Source organism: Aptenodytes patagonicus, chromosome 5, assembly GCF_965638725.1.
Source record: "Aptenodytes patagonicus chromosome 5, bAptPat1.pri.cur, whole genome shotgun sequence".
Taxonomy (NCBI): Eukaryota; Metazoa; Chordata; class Aves; order Sphenisciformes; family Spheniscidae; genus Aptenodytes; species Aptenodytes patagonicus.
In genome coordinates this window covers 10,500,494-10,516,395 of record NC_134953.1, presented here as the reverse complement: position 1 = coordinate 10,516,395, position 15,902 = coordinate 10,500,494, and the positions used below count along the sequence as shown (strand labels likewise).

The following is a 15,902-nucleotide window of genomic DNA, read 5'->3' as shown; positions in this document are numbered from 1 at the left end:
CCAAACTGGTCTCCCATGAGTGTGTTTATTGCCAGTGTGAACAGTAATACCCATCTACCTTTAAGGGGTGATGGGTATTACTGTTCAATGGCAATAAACACACTATGGAGACCAGTTCTGGAAACCAGTAGCCTTTTACTATGTGAGAGTTAATGATTTGCTTGCCTTTCATAGAATAGTCATGGTCCTTTCAGAGGTATTCAGGTCACATATGCAAATTCAGAATTACTTAAATAAATGTTGATCTCTGTTACAGAGAGGCTGATTGCTCTCAGGGAAAGGAGATGCGGGAATACAGCTGACCTGAGCCTCTGATAGGTTCTGGAATATACAACCGATTTTGTGGCTTTTTCAGACAGATGCAAGCTCTAAACTGTTATTACCAATTGTAATGGCACTTAATCCTACTCCAGAAAACTGAACTCCTCGATAGCTCTGCAAAAACTCATTTGAGATCCTATACCTTTCTGAAGGGTTTTTTTCCCCCATGGGTGTAAGTTACTTAACATGAAGCTCTGAACAACTTCCAGGGAAGAGAAATCAACCTTCCCATACACCTACAAGGAAAGAGTCCTTCAATAAGCTAAATCGCAGTGAGTTTCACAGGTAACTGGAAGTTTAACATCTATTCTTTAAAAAAAAGAAAACATCCCATAACAACGGGGTGAGTGAAATGCAGGTAAGCTTCACCTTTTGTCTCTGTTTAGAGCCAGCTGAAATTGTTTCGAAAGATTTCTTACAGAAAATCACCACGCACATGACAACAGCCAGTTCTTGTGATGAACCTGCACCAGCTCTGAGTTTCAGAACCCATGGGCACTCCTCTGATGCAATGACATTCAACTCTAAATGAAATTACTAAACCAAACTAAACCAAAGCAAAAAGCAGTCATCCCATGACAAATTCATCTGCCCCTGACCAAACGCTGATAGTTATTGATCTTGCTGCTGTTGTGAATTAGGGCCAGGTTTCCCAAGGTTCCCTCCTAATACGAGAAAGAGAGCATGGCCACTCTAACAAGGCCGACTAGGCTAAATGAAACCTATGGGGAATTGCATTGCACACTGTCAAGTCCAGAGGATGGACTGATCCGTCCATCTTACTGACAGCACAAGTTTGATGTATGTCAAGTTTAAGCACTCTTTTTCCTCTCTAAAAGAAACTGGCACATGTCGAAGGAAGAGCAATTAGGTTGTGACACTCTACAGAACTCTATTCAGTCACTGGACTTGCTTCACTATGGTATTTGATACGTCTTGCACAGTACCAGGTCCAAACTAAGTAGGCAATTTAAAAGCCCAGGAGAAATTAAAACTTCTTCCCTGGTATTTTAAAGCACAGTAATTCTTCACAGCTTTGTGTGTCTACCACGCTATGAATAGCTCTCTCATTGCAAATTCACCATGTTGTGAAAAGGAAACCTTCGCTATTTCTAAGAGGCTGGAGAAAAAGACTACAGTTTTATCATCAATTAGCTGTCTAGATGTTACCCCATTCTGTTTACCCCTTCCTCAAGGGAAGCCCATGAGTGCCAAGGGGAAAAATTAAAAGGAAATTGAAGAACAACAAATCCCAAACAAGCCAAGACATTTCTTGTGTTGTCAGAGAATCTAAAAAGCATCAGTGAGACAGACAAAATCCAAAGAACGAAATGAAGAAAAGCCTGATGGCCCAGGAGGAAAGAGAATCTTTTAATGACAAAAATCTCTCTAAGGTTTAATGTACCTTGCTGTTATGATTTACACAAATTCTTCTATCCAACCTGAACCAATCTACAAGACATTGTGCTTCACCATGTTATTACCAGAAAGTAAAATTCCCAAGTGCTAATGGCAAGACACATTCGCCCAGAGCTCAAGTACCAACGCACTAAGTTACTACAGATGCAAAATGGGAGCCTCAGGGAGAGCAGGGTGCAAAACATCGTGGGAATATTAGTTTCAGACCTACAGGGGTGGAAAAGGGATACCAGAGAACAAAAGCAAAAGGGAGAAGAGACTGGCCTGGTGGCAGTCAATCCAACTGTTGCTTTAAGACACTGCAATAGTAAAAACATTAAGCAACTTTTTTTTTTCCCCCCACAGCAATAATTGAAGCAATCAGCGTACACATAGTGTACACACACACAAGCAGAAATTCAGGCTGTCTCCATTAAAAGGCAGCTTGATTCCTAGAATAATGAAAACGAGTGAATATTATGTTCTTGAGAATGGACTGGGGAAAGAAATTAATTTCTGCATACTGCTATGTGCTAGAGCGATCTACTGATACAAGGTGCTGATGGTACACGAAGGGAAGCAGAAGCCCGAGATTTAACACTCATTTACAGTTTTTGCAACTGAAGAGATCTGTGAATGCAATTCAACTTCAGTGACCACCAAATAGGATGTATCTTAAGATGGGCATCATGGAAACATACTGGAAACAGTATTACATCAGTCCCCAACTCCATTAAATAAATTTTTTCCACATCCTGGAATCAGGAATCAGCTGTAAAACAGTAAGATGTCTGTCAGGAATCAAAATGACCTAAAAGTCTAGGTGAAGAAATGAAGGGATTCCACACATTCATAAAAAGTTAGTTGCCCTTATTGCAGTCTGGACAGAGGAACACACAAGCAGTTAATTTCTCTACCAGTTGGGAGCCTAAGCATTATACTTCACCATATCTGAATATGAAGACAGTAATTCAGCCTCCATTAACAAAACCCATTAGCTACTAGGGTCAAAGCACCATCCCAAAGGAAAGAGCAAAGTTTATTAACAGGTGAGAGGTGGAAAAGTATTTTTTGACTCCTATTCTGCCTGCTCCTCCAGACTCAGAGGACCTATTTACTTAAATAGAAATGATATGCTTTCAGCAGAAAAAAGGTACAGGTAGTTCAGAATGATTCTTCTTCCAAGAAGCAAGACTTTGGTGCCATTTGACGTTCAGCCTGAACTAGCTGTTTCCCCAGCAAGAGATGATCTTTGTTGGCGAGGTCCATAATTGGCATTCTTAAACCAAAGCTGGGATTGTTTTCGTCAAGAAAACTTGCCAAAAACGCTTTCTTCTTACAGCCTGTAAGGTTAAATACTATTGATTTTGTTCCACTTGCACTGTCTGAAGAAGCTGATGCGACAGAAATTAAAGAATTTTAAGATTTCCAGATTTCACATTGTGTTCTACCCAGTTCTACAAACTTACCCAGGATTTTGACATGATTTCCATCAGGAGGTCTAAACAATGCTACAAATCCTACTTATGCTGCTATTTCAAAAGGCACACAAGTACAGGTAGCCTATGAATGCAACTATTTCCATGAGGCAACATGATACTCTGAAGCACCAGACTGAGTCAAAGCTCCCTCTGCAATACCTTTGGTCAATGACCAGTTGCAATCCAGGACAAAATTTTTCTGTTCACATCCTTAACGTTCCCAATTTAGACAAAGTTTTTCAGGGCAGAAAGAGTCTATGTGTATACTGACAGCTCGTATCTCTCCTGGGAAGACTGCAAACACCAAATAAAGATTCAGGTACAGTATGGCTTGACATTAGCAACCCCATGGTCCTGCTCCCTATTGCATCAGCTTCTCTGAAGCGGTCATTTAACAGATGACAGATAACCGGTATCCTAAGCAGCAGGCTCATATATAAGGAGTATGAGTAACTCCTCGGTATACAGGCCCCTAGCACTATACCTTAGAAAGATAATACTGGTTATTGTGTCTAAGAAAGTGCCAAATAGATCTATTTTAGTCTATTGCTAATGTTTTTGATCTAGTACATGCCCATGACAGAAAAAACCACTAGGGTGCTTCAGAAGCTCAACTGAATGATCCTGTCCTAACTTTATAAAGGCCATCACTGACTGCACGCTGTCCAGCAAGAGAGATCTAAAAGCGACAGCACAGCACAAAACTTCAACTCACACAGATAAACAGGGATGTTTGTTCAAGCCAGTCCCCGGTTCACACACTTATGTAGGCTTCTTCAATCCCTCTCTCCTTCCCTTAGGGCACAATGCAGCCCGGCTCTCCAAGCGCAATACACAACACACACAGAACAGGTCAGTGGACACAACTCCGCTTTAACCTCTCACCCCTAGCGTTTCTGCTACCATGACCTCTGGGATGGAACCATTATACTTCAACAGCGTTTGTTCCCAAGACTTGGTAAAAAGGCTAAGACAGAAGAATTTCCTTTTGATTTTTCAAGCCCAGACCTACAGAATTTGCTCTGACAGGACATAAGCACATATGCAAATAAATTGAGCATCAGGTGGTAGCAAGGTCCTTGATCACAGCTAGGTAAATCAGTCTACCCTCCGCTTCTGCCACTTGTCTCCCCTTCATGCTCTTGGGCAAGTCACTTCATCTCTGCTTCAATTTCCCATATGAAACGGGGACACATTTGGCCTTTTTCTTCCATTAGATTACCTGGAAATAATCTCAGAAAAGCAGCTCACAGTAATAGCAATCCAATAAAGGCTTCCTGCCCTATCATCCCATGTTTCCCCAAAATGAAAAGTTAACTAAGACTCTTCGTGAAGGAAGCTATTTTTCAAGTTCAGATTTAAGTTAGGGAAATATGACAAGCACTGTATAACACAAGTTAAGATCAAAATAATCTTTATAATCTAATCACACAGAAAACCAGTAGTTCAGTTTGTGAAGTATCAAGGAAATTAACAGGGACATACTAGAGTCACATCCAGAAACAACTTGGCAGTGCTTGGCCACTCACTTTTGGGGTGTCAGTGTTAAGGAACTTCATAAAAAAAAAGCAACTAACTTTGAGGAGCTTATGAATGAGGGGAAGAAAACGTACATAATTTTCTAAAACGCAGCAGTTAAACAGCTAGTAAATTCTCACGGCCTTGTCAGAATGAAACCACTTGACACAGAACAGCATTTTATTCAGCTTTGAGGCCAGTGCTTAAAACCAGAAAGTGACTCTAGGTAACAGAAGGACTTCGAGAGCCTTTCCAAAAACTTGGGATGAAATCCCAAAGCTCTGGGAGAGCAAGGCAAGCACCTGTTTTCCTGAACAGTCAATTTTTTTATGCTGCATACTTTACACAGAAGCTGCTTTATTCTGGAGAAGCTGCATTCCAGCCAAAAGTGCACAGTTAATGTTTTTTGCAGCCCCCAGCCTCCAGTGATGGATGACCATTTTATAATGAAATACTTTATGCTCAATCAACTTACAAATAACGGATGTTTTATCACACTGAATTAAAAAGAATGTTTTTTTTTAAAAAAAAAAAAGCAACAGACAAGAGGATCGGTGATGAGCAGAAGCAAAAGTTATTCCTGTTAAGGGTGGTTAAAAAAAAATCCAACTGATGTTGCACTTTAACTCTTTCACTGCTCTCCAATAACAAGTGGAAATGATGCATGAACTAATATTTGCTCTGAAAATGCCTACACGTAAGTCCTGGTCCAGACTATTGAGACATGAGAATATAAGGCTTCTACAAAAAGGTTTTGGTCTGTAATGTCTCAGTTAGGTTTCCAAAAAGCTAAGGCTAATAACTAAGCACCGTCTGAAGATAAACCTTTCAAAATACTTTAATCTCTCATGCCCATTCAGCATTACAAAGATCATTCCTCAGACACCCCTTAATCAGCTGTGGGGTTTTATCCTCCTAGCACTGCTTCCACCTGTCAATGCTGAGTGATAAACCAGAGAAGTAAATGCCCTGCACTCAAAGACTACTGCAACTTCTAGATCAAGGTTTGGAACCAAACATCCAAATTCAACTGATAATCTTATTCAAGACTCAGTGCTGGCTGTTATACCACAACTGTTACTGTTGTTACACACTACAGGTCAAGAAACCCCAGAGCTTACAGGGCCATATTTGAATCAACACTAGCCCTTGAAAAAGCTCACAGCAGAAGCACTCATTGTGCCTCTTCTCCCAAATAGCACATGAAAAAGTCTCTAATCTAGTCCAAACATGCCAGAATGTCTCTTCATTGTCATATTACCTTATACTTTTAGGAAAAGAGTCTCGTCTAATAGCAATAAAGCAATGGAAGAATGCAGAAGACTATGAGATGCAGTGGACACAAGCTGCAACAAGGGAAATGCCAATTAGATATCGTGAAAGACATTTTCTAAAGAAAGGTGGTCAAACACCAGAACAGTTTGCCCAGGGGAGTTGTGGGAGCTCCATCCCTGGAAATACTCAGAATTCAGCTGGCTCTAACCCTGAACACAATCTCACTTCCAAGCTGGTCCTGCTTTCAGACAGAGGTTGGAGCAGATGACCTCCAGAGGTCTCTTCCTACCTAAATTATTCCAATTCTGACCTGTGCTTACCAGAAACAAAAAAACCCTCTGACATTGTACATTACCAATATAGCCACTCTAACATTCACCGAGTGAAGGGTTTCCCTTCCCAGATCTTCTACTGGTTAGTATCAGCAATAATTAAATACAAAGCAGGAGCTCATTCTAGAACTATCCCTAGAAAACATTCATGATTTTCTAAACCAGTCTCTAAACAGAAGCTGCAGACTCAGGCTGTGACTGAACTGAAAAAAAAAACAAAACCAAAAAAACACCCAATAAAACCCACAGTTTACCAAATTTGGGGACTTCCAGAAAACTAGCAGAAATAGAGCATGTTGCTCCTGTCTTCTCTTAAAAAGATGGTATCTGCTGCAGATATTGAAGTCACCAAACAAACAGCACCTTGGTCCTGAGTCAGAACTTGAGATCTAGACCAATTCCCCCAGTCTCACTGCAACCACCTCATGTGCCACTAAGTTCAGAGTTAATTTATGGAGCCTTCACACTACTGTTTGAAGCACTGCAAATATTAATCAGTCCAAGATTTTAGTCACAAAATCAGTTCTCCTCCCCTCCCCATTCCTCAGCTGAAGGCTGGCACTCAATGAATCAGACCAAAGGGAGAATAGAGTTTCCAGCACCTGCTTCAGCTTTTAAGTGTCCAATTGAAACTGCTGTGATCTGGCAGCAGGCAGTCTGAAGATGTCATTTTCCTGCTCTGTGAAGGACTGAATCACAGTACAAAAAGAATCCAAATAGAGAAATGAGTGAAAAGAGCAGCAGCAGGCAAAGGAAGCCACAATATTAACTTAATATGGCCAAAGAGAAAGAGCAGCTGAAGACAGTGTGTACAAAGTACCATGTCCCCTCTACAACTGAGCATCTTATTCAGCCTCTGCCTCATGATGATTACTATGGGCAGTACTGAGTATGCGTTATTTTCCACATTTGTGACAACACTCTTTCAAAGAATCGTGTAAAATATGACTCAACACTGTTGTGTTATTTGGAATCACTTTACTACTAGACGTTATAGATTAGGGTTGTTTACCACAGTAACATTGGGATTTCAAATCTAGAAATATAAAACACATTCTCTCCTGAGAGGAAAATCAGCAGGTTCATTTTATACCAGCATGCTGATGGGAAGCTTCCTTCTTTTACATAAGGACACACTGGTAATTCAAAAATATAATTCAAGACATGGTTTTCTCATGCAGAGAAATAAAGTCAAACACATTTATTCCTCATTACAATAGGTCTCTTAACAAGTGATTGCAAAACTGAAACAAGAATGTACCTACAAGCAGATTCCTTCCACAAACAGGAAAGAAATCCTCACTCTTAGCATAACAGTCTGCTTCAAGACAAAAAAAAGGCACACCCTTTAGCCCTGGTCAACACAGAGCATCTGTACCATTTCCCTTAAGAATGTAATTTAAGCCTAGGAGTTAGAATGGCAAAACTCCTAAGATGAATGCAGCTTTACTGGGGTAAGAGCCTTTGCAACAGTATGGCAGCGCTCACAGTAGGTAGGCTGCACTTACAGACTACTGTCAGCAGTTTAACTTCAGTTTAGATTTGCCACTAGCACAGGACAAAAATGGAGGGGTGCAGGGACTGCGTAACAAGTTTGCAAAAAACATAAATGTCTCAATTGTTTTAAAGAAATTATTAAAAAACTCCTACATACATCACATCAACACTCAACCCTACTTAATCATATTCCCTTTGCCACTACGACCATTGAGATCTAATTCTTCTTCCAGCTCTCAAGGCTTCCTTGGTCACAGAAACTGCTCACTGAAATTTCCCAAAATGCTGGAGAGGCAGAAAGCAGAGTGGAGAAAGGGTTAACCCACAGCTGGGAGAAAGTTTCCCTGGAAAATTGGAACACATGCTGTGGCTGTGACTAAATTTCACACTGGTTCTGTTGAGTACAAACATCCACAACTGTGTGCATTTGAGAGAGTTGGAGAAAAAGAAATGCTCCTTATATATTAGCTTCACCTGCTAGGTTCCTTCAAATGGATAATGACATGCTCTAGGGAACAGCAGAATCCTTCAGATTCACTTCACATTTCAAGCAGAGATGAGGTGCCAAGGGTGTGTGTGTGTGTAATAAATGGAAGGAAGTAGTCCTTCCCTTCCCTGCTCCCACATTTTTTTGGAACATACTGGAAAGTGAAGCCTATGGTCTGGCAGAGTTGATTCCGCTGTTTAAGACTAGATGTGTCAGCACAGCAGTCACCTGAGCTGACACTGAAGACATCTGTGCCATCCGAGTACATAAAAAGAGGAATTGTACAGAGTGAACATGGAAGAGTGTGTGCGCACGCACACACGCACATGGGTTTTAAAGATCAACTGATTATGTTTTAAACAGACAGGCAGCACTTAGCTGGTCAGAGATAACTACACAGTGGAGATTAAGAATTACCAAGATCAACCAGCACAGAACCACGGAAAGGTTTGGATTGGAAGAGGTCTCTGGAAGTCACCTACTCCAACCTCCTGTTCATGCAAAGGACAGCTCTGGAGTTGTATCAGGTTGCTCAAGGCCTTGTTCAGTCAAACTTTAAAAGTCTCCATGGATGAAGATTCCACTCTCTCTTTCCATGTCCAGTATTTAACTCTCTCTAGAAAGAATTTCCCCCTACGTCCAACTGGAATGTCTCCTGTTAAAAATTCATGACTATAGGTCTCTCAGCCCCTCTGAGAAGAAGTGGCTCTGTCTTTTCTCTGATCCTCCTTTAGGTAGTGAAGTCTGCAATTAGGTCCCCCTCAGCCTTTTCCAGACTAAATAAACCGACATATTTTTAGAAGACTACAGCCATGGGGCTGTGCGATAAAGAAAGTGTTTGAAAGCAGCAGACTGCAAAAGGAACAAGCAAAGCAGACTACAATCCTCTAGAGTCAACAGTGAAAAGAATACGGTATTTCATGATGTGGATGGTTCTCACAGAAGCTTTAATTGGTTAAGCACGCTACAGTTATAAAACCACTTCATAAGCTTCAGAAATTGTAGGCTATGATCTATTCTGCTTGTTCATAAAGAAAGATGGGGGGGCGGGGGGGGGGGGAATGACACACTGTTTTCATCCACATTGGTATGAAGACTAGGAAATTGAGAACTATTCTGCCGGAGAGCCAGATCAGTGTTTTAGGGAATACTTCAATGTCTGGAGAAAATTTAGCAGACTACATGGACAAAATCAACAATATTTGTACCTGTAATAGGGGTTTTTATTCTAACCGAAGACTGTTCTGTTACAGAATGTCAGGAAAGCGTTTAAAAAAGGAAAAAGGAAAAAAAAAAAGATGTATCTTCACTGAAAGGAGAGATCTCAAGAGGGGTTATCAATGCCAAAAGACAGGCACAGAGGGGCTAGCATTTATACTTATCTTCCCTATAATCAGTAAACAACAGTAGATTAAATACATAATAACACTTTCTTCTCCTCAAAGCATTTTCCACCAAACTACACAGGGAGAAGCAGAAAGCTGGCAGACAAAATATCTAAAGTAGATAGATGATTACTGTCATCTCCAGGATGCCCAACACTGTGCCAGGTAGGGACAGAGAACTTCTGCTCTGCCCTTTTCAAAAGGGGATTATTACGTGTCCACATTTAAAAAGAAGGCAGGTGGGGAAGACCTTGATTAACTGTAACAGGCTATCTGGTTTATTGCCTCTATTTCCCAAATGCCCACAAAGTTCTGTTCAAGTACATAAGGACCATTTTCTAGCCATGCCTCCTTGACAGGAACTAGTAAATGCAGGGTGAGCAGATTAGAGTAAATCACCGATTCAGTTTTCACTACCCATTTCACTACATAAACTAACTTACAAGGTTACAAAAGACCCTCAAAGAAAGGTACTAATCACTTGCTCTCACCATGGCTACATAACAGACTTCCCAGCTGACTTTAAGTACCTACTTTCACACTCCAAATTCTTTTCATTAATGGACACACCAACTTTAAAAAAAAACAAAAAACAACAAACAAAACCAATATACCTCTTTTCCCAGTGTCCTCTTCCAACAAAACTAACCAAGACTCCAAGTAAAACAGACATGATTCATCCCTAAGTCATATCACATGAAAGTAAAAGTACTTTGTGAGTTTATTTTCTTTAGCTGAATTGCAATCAGGTGTTAATTTATATTCTTTTACATATACTGACAGTGACTTGTACTTCCTGTCCCACCTATCTACCACAGTGCTCACACAAACAATATATACTTGCATCTAATCTTTGAATTTCAAAGATTACAGAAATGTAGTTAGCTACCGACCCTAACGCCTTATGTTCCTCTCTGTCTCAGAGAGGAGGGCCACCTAAAATCTGGCGTTGTTCTGTATTGGATGTTGTTAGATATTGGTTAAGAAACTGATACAATGATTTCTTTAAAAAAAAAAAAAAAAAAAATTGTTTCCACACACCGTGAAAAACAAACCCCTTAAAAGACCACTAAGTGCCAATCACAAACTTTATAACCAGGACACAGTGAAAGAAGTTCAGATTCAGGGGTTTGGGTGGGTAACTTCCAATAATTCAAAGTATTAGCTGGTGAGGGGTCTGGTGAACAAGTCTTATGAGGAGCGGCTGAGGGAACTGGGGTGGTTTAGCCTGGAGAAAAGGAGGCTGAGGGGAGACCTCATCGCTCTCTACAACTACCTGAAAGGAGGTTGTAGCGAGGTGGGTGTTGGTCTCTTCTCCCAAGTAACAAGCGATAGGACAAGAGGAAATGGCCTCAGGTTGTGCCAGCGGAGGTTTAGATTGGGTATTAGTAAAAAATTCTTCACTGAAAGGGTTATCAAGCATTGGAACAGGCTGCCCAGGGAAGTGGTTGCGTCGCCATCCCTGGAGGTATTTAAAAGACAAGTAGATGTGGTGCTTAGGGACATGGTTTAGTGGTGGACTTGGCAGTCTTAGGGTAACGGTTGGAGTCAATGATCTTAAAGGTCCTTTCCAACCTAAATGATTCTATGTTGTTGTGCAGTCCCCATCACTGGAGATATTCAAAAGCCGCCTGGACATGGTCCTGAGCAACCAGCTCCGGGTGGCCCTGCTTGAGCAAGGGAGTTGGACCAGATGACCTCCAGAGATCCCTTCCAGCCTCAGCCATTCTGTGATTTTTAGCATTCTACCTTGACAGCCACGCTACTGAAAATGTTTCATAAGGGCTCAGCTCCAAAGAGAATCCTGTGACTACCAGGGGCTTAGTTTTCTGCTAAGGATTTCTATCCTTTAGATTTACAGAGGGCCACTTGAAAAAATGAAACCTCAACAATGCAAAGCTCAAACTATTTTAAATAACTCTAAAATTAATTAAAGATCTCATGACTTAAAGGTTTTACTCACAGCTTTCAATGCTTGAGGCCATCAAAACCAGAAACAGACTGGAAAGCTTATTCAGCTGTTCTTTTTAAGGTACCTTATATGACATGCAAGGCGGAGGGGGCAAATTACTTAATAGCATATCAGACTCTGCAGTCTTTATTCTTGCACTTATATGCATGAATGATGATTGGTGTGGCTGCCTAGCAAGACAGACTTGAAAAGAGATTAGAAACTGACCTATAATTCAAGATGTCAATATTTATTATTAACTATGCCATCTGGGAAAGCTCCCAAAGCGTGTTTGATTTGGGGTATGGTTCTTTTTAATTTCAGGAATTTCAGGCACTAAAGGTAACTCTTAGAAAGTAGAAGATGGAAGTTACTTTAACTTTGAAATTAGCTTTTGTACCACCTTAACATTTTCCTCCTTCAATAACTATTATCTTGTGGGAAGCAGTCCCCTGTATTTTCCAGTTCTCCTTGAAAGTGCAAGCAGCTGCCTTGCTTATAAAGCAGCCAAGTTCTTCAGACTATTAAAACAAAACAAAAAACTGTATTTTTTGACTTTGCTCAATTCTAAATCCTTTTATTCGAAATGCTGTACATCATTTATTAAACTGAATTTTCAGGCATTTATTTACTTTAGAAAGTCATTGGTGGGGAGCATTTAAGAAATATCGGACCCTCACATTTTATTTGTTACTATACAAATTAATGTATGATGACATTCTAGCAGAATTCAGCTGAGAGTTACATCTGCCCCAACTGTACTAATAGGTGATCATCAGTCACTAAGCCATGCTGTTACCCATTGCATAGTCCATGCTGCATTTCACAAAAAAAAAAAAAAACACCACACCAAAACCTTCTGCTTCACTTCTAAATAGCTCCTGCAACCACTGAACAAACATGACCGTATACAAATGTGCACTATTTGGACAGTGAGCAACTAGGACAAAACAAAGCACTTTTCACAGACTCGCAGAAATCACGACTGCAGCCTATTTAAAATATATTTTTCTGAGTTAAACAACTATCTCAGAAATAATTTGACTAACATATGAACAGCCACCAGGTAAGCTAACAAAAACCCCTCCCTGCCTCCTCATTATTAGGCTTTTTAGAAGCAACAATTATATATCTTGCTCTGCTCTACATTAAAATTTTGCTTTCCTGGAATAAGTCCTAGCAGTTTCTTAGCTTTTTAGTATGTTTTCAGAGTAACAATCAACTCAGCAATCCAGAAGACATGAAACTTCAGAGATTACGTGGATCCTCCTATACGTACTGTAATTTCACTGTCTTCCAAACAAATCTTTTGCACAGTCCTGTTAGCTACTGAAGAGCTGTAGCAGCGCTAGGGAGGGGGCTTGGGGTGAGGCTGGGGAGAAGGTACCTCAAAGTCAGAGAGGAAAACACAGGCATGTCAGGGATCTACTACTATTACTCAGTAAAATCCAAAATCAAGATAAAATAAAACAACATAAATTGATTTGATAAATCATTAACAGGACAGCAATTATTTTGACAATCTTGTAACTTTGTATCAGGCAATCTTATTTCAGAACCAATGACAATATACAACAAAAAAACCCAAACGTACAAGACCAAAACATACATTTCAACAAGCTTCATATTTAGCATACTTTGAATTTCCTTAGCTACAACCAGATTTATTCTATCAGAAATTGTATATGTTCTCTGAAAAACTAGTGCATGACCTTGCATCTCTTATGAGAAGTCACAGCTGTATTCCCACATTGACTGATAAAGACAACTGAACAGGCAAGCAGAGTCCCATCCCCTCTTTGAAACAGCCCAGACGTTTTAACTCATCTCACTGAAAAATGATTTGCTGCCATCATAATTAAGCATTTCTGGCGTTCTATTACATGGTTCAAAACAAAACAGGTCACACTTAAAGTGCCAGACAACTTCATACTCTGATCCCAAGTGACAAAAGGTAAAAAAAAAAAACCAAACCACTATGAGGTCTCATACATCCCCTTTTAAAGGCCAACATCCTAGCAACACAGATCTTAGTATGGTCAGAATTGGGTTAGGTCTTAAAGAAGATTCAGTCCAAAACCAGAAGTCTTTGAAGTCAGGAAGAACTCTCAGGTACAGAAATTAAAAAAAGTGGGAAGGTATCACACTTGTGGAACCAGAAGAGCTGGTTAGAAAAAGTATTGTTAATAAAGCTTGGGAGCAGCAGGAAGGAAAAAAAAAAATCTTGTTGGAAGAACTTATGATTAACATGACCAACATATCAGACTGATACTGTGAGCAACAGACTGGCCCAAAGTTAGCAAGTGGTCAGTAATATCTGTCCCATTGCACAGAAAGACTAGTCTGTTAAACACTAGTGTGATACTAAACAGACGTCTTCCAAATCTCTGCCTGGGTAAGCATTTCAACTTGAAATGCAACTTTCTGTTCTTATTAATATTGAAGAAGTCAGTAGAACAAACTGCAAGCCCTCCTTCCACAGAGATAATCCCTCGTCAGCTCAAGGACTCTTTAGATATAGGACTCCACTTCTTTTCCTGAGAATTTAAGTGAAAAATAGAATCTACTAATAAATCATTTCTGAACTGGTGTCAGGTACAGCTCAGCAAGCTCTGTCCCTCACACCAGGCTCTGCCTCTCCAGCCCGCAGCTCTGGTTTAACAAATCTGCCCCTTTCCACCACATTCTGGGAAGGATTAATCTGGCCACAACCCAGTTTACTTCCCACCCTGTTAAACGCTACTGGTCCAGCCGTGTTGGGTCCATATTTTCATCCTTTCTCCACAAGTGAGTTGCTGAAAGCATCTCAAAACAAGCAGCCTCAAGAAAAGCTTCACATTTCGTGTTTTTAACTGAAAAGATTTAAAGTGCAAAAAGCAAATGATAGGCATAAAGACCTTAAAATCTTGGCATACAGATCTTAATCTTTCCTTGCCAGCTTTTGCACGGCCTCTTCAGCTCATGCTAAGGTTTTTTCTAGGATAAGCAAGGAATCTTGTAGTGCTCACAATGCAGCATCTTGCAGCCTGTCAGCTTTAGCAGGCACTGATCAGATTGAACTTACATAATTTCCTAAACTCTCACGATCTTCTACCTCCAGCATCTAGAAACTGATCAACTTTACCTTTGATCTCTCTTCCCTACCATGTCAAAATGGGCACATCACCAGGGCTGGGGTCAGGAAGTCATGTCTTCAGAGCTATATACACAGACACTCCTTGCCCGGACCACTGTTTTCTGCTCAGTTTCTTTAAACAACACTTTCTTAATCAAAACCAGTAAATAACCCATCAAAAACAATTCCCCAGAGACCTCTCTCATGCACATAAGGAAAAAAGCCAGCTATTTTTCCAAACCGTTGTAAGAGGAGCCTCTCTTATTTTGAAATAGCAGGTTAATGCTCATTAGCTTAGTACTAATTAACTGTCTTCCCATTCTATAGCTCGAATGTTTGCAGACAGGATGTTAATTGGCACACCGCATTGGGAGGATCAGAGCAGACAACTAAGAGGATCTGCTGTCTCCTCACAGCACAGCAAGGAAGCCAAGCAATTTCTGCTGTTGAGTGCAGCATATAAATGTATCCGTGCTTCCCCCAATCTCTTAATTCTATTTTTTAAGCCTCATTTAGGTTGTGGTTACCTCTTGGCACATGATGTGTCCAGCTAGAAAAACCATTACCACTAATCCAAAAAAGGTAAACTCCATTGAACCGTATGATAAGTATCCCTTGCACTCCTGTTTCTTCCTAGCCTGTCCTGCAATTGTGTCCCAATCTGCCAGCATTAACACAGATACACAGCGGTATTTATTTGATGCCTATTCCACCAAGCTGTATTCACACTAAATCCTCCATGTGTATTTAATAAATCACACTAGTTAGGTGGGCAGGATTAGTTCCAAGTCACCTAATGACTATATCATGAGCTGCAGTATTAAAGGGATTAATATTAATCTTAGCCATTTCAATTCACTGAGAGAGGCCAGTCCCCGCTCCAACAGGAGCCGCAGCAGGCAGCGCAAGAAATTCTAAACAAGAGCACGAAGATTAATGAGGGCTTCCTCATTCTGCCTGTGAGTCTTTTCTACCAGGATACAGGGCAGCGAATCCCCAGCAAAGACAGGCTCATAAATAAACACACAACACCACAAATACTTTGAGCAGCTGAGCCCGGCATAGAGTTGTTTTCACTCGCTATCTGCTTCTCCTGTAACCCACACCTCCAAGCACACTCAGGAATTTGAAAGGCTTGCACA

The 15,902-nt window shown here is 40.5% G+C and overlaps 1 protein-coding gene across 7 annotated transcripts in view; it reads right to left on the bottom strand.

The window, feature by feature from the left end:
• GBF1 (golgi brefeldin A resistant guanine nucleotide exchange factor 1) overlaps nucleotides 1–15,902 on the bottom strand; it is a 111,433-nt gene that overhangs the window by 54,914 nt on the left and 40,617 nt on the right. The gene's annotated exons all lie outside the window — the stretch shown is intronic.